Genomic DNA, 1775 nt, shown 5'->3' with positions numbered 1-1775 from the left:
CCAATTACAGACTGCTTGCAACCAGATGAAGCTTCCTTGAGCAAAGGAAGGAGGAGTTTCCAAACAATTGCCTAAGGCTGCTGGCTACTCAGTCCCTTGGTCTCCATATATAACCAATTGGGTTATATAAAGGACCCTACTGGTAGAGACAGTAGAAAGCTGGTCAGGGTGGCAGACTAGCTTTTCCAAAGTCAGGCTTTATACCCAAATAATGGGGGCCCCAATTTCAGACCTGTGCTATTCCCTACTCTTTTGCTAAATGCTTGTTGTGTGCAACCCTTTTAAGAAAAGTACCAGCAAGTTTCCATCAGATAAAGCTTCAAAATCAAGGCACTGTTCCCTGCAACCAGAAGATAATAAAGAGCCCATTTTAAGGGTGTAATTTTATATATGGGCCACCAGATGGCAGAGGGAGGTAGGACTAGGATTGTGACCATATTCTTAGAAAAATGATGTGGAATTATCAGGAACTACACAGCCCAGAAATACTGGGAGAGAAAGGATTTGGGTTTGAAATAATCAGATTAATATTCTCCCTCTCTGGAATTCCATGTGAACTGGAATGACTTCCAGGAATTGATGCAGAGTGAAAGGAGCAGATCCAGGAGAACATTGTACACAGAGACTGATACACTGTGGTAAAATCGAATGTAATGGACTTCTTTACTAGCAGCAATGCAAGAATCCAGAGCAAGGTTGAGGGACTTATGAGAAAGAAAACTAGCCACATTCAGAGGAATAACTGTGGGAGGAGAAACACAGACAAAAACCAACTGCTTGAACACCTGGGCTGATGGGGATATTATTGGGGATGTAGACACTAAACGATAACTCTAGTCCAATTATCAATAATATGGAATTAGGTCTTGATCAATGATACATGTAAAACCCAGTGGAATTGTGCATTGGCTAGGGGGATTGGGGGGATTGGGGGAGAGGGAAAGAACATGAAACATGTAACTATGGGAAAATATTCAAATTAAAAAAATATTCTCCTTCTCTCTTTCTCTCTGAATGTTTTAAAGATCCTATTTATAGTTAATTAATTTTGTGCTGTAACTGCCTAAGTCATGGTTCTTTATCTCGGAACTTAGTTCAGAATTTCAGCTATCCTATAATGAGTTAAGTTTAGAAATTCCAGTTTGTATGTTAATCGCTGTTCTATCTTTGTTTCAAAGTTAATCTGTTATTCTACATTAATTTTTTTTAAACCCTTACCTTCCAAGGCAAAAGAGTGGTAAGGGCTAGGCAATGGGGGTTAAGTGACTTGCCCAGGGTCACACAATTGGGAAGTATCTAAGACCAGATTTGAACCTAGGACCTCCAGTCTCTAGGCCTGGATCTCAATCCACTGAGCTACCCAGCTGCCCCCTCTACATTAAATTTTAATTTAAAAAATTTTATTTTTCCTCAATAACATTTCATTTCCAATCTTTTTTCAAAGAATATTAAGTCTTGAATTCTCTCCTTCCCTCATCATAACTCCCCACTTCCTTTAAGTTGGTAAGCAATCTCATATGAAATCTATTATTTTTTTTAACATTTATTAATATTCATTTTTAACATGGTTACATGATTCATACTCCTCCTTTCCCCTTCACCCCCCCCCGCACTCCCCCCACCCATGGCCAATGCACATTTCCACTAGTTTTGTCATGTGTCCTTGATCAAGACCAATTTCCAAATTGTTGGTAGTTGCATTGGTGTGGTAGTTTCGAGTCCACACCCTCAATCATGTCCACCCCGACCCATGCGTTCAAGCAGTTGTTTTTCTT

The sequence above is a fragment of the Gracilinanus agilis genome, chromosome 1 (assembly GCF_016433145.1).
Source record: "Gracilinanus agilis isolate LMUSP501 chromosome 1, AgileGrace, whole genome shotgun sequence".
Lineage (NCBI taxonomy): Eukaryota > Metazoa > Chordata > Mammalia > Didelphimorphia > Didelphidae > Gracilinanus > Gracilinanus agilis.
The sequence above is the reverse complement of the archived record's forward strand: the minus strand, read 5'-3'. Positions refer to the sequence as shown.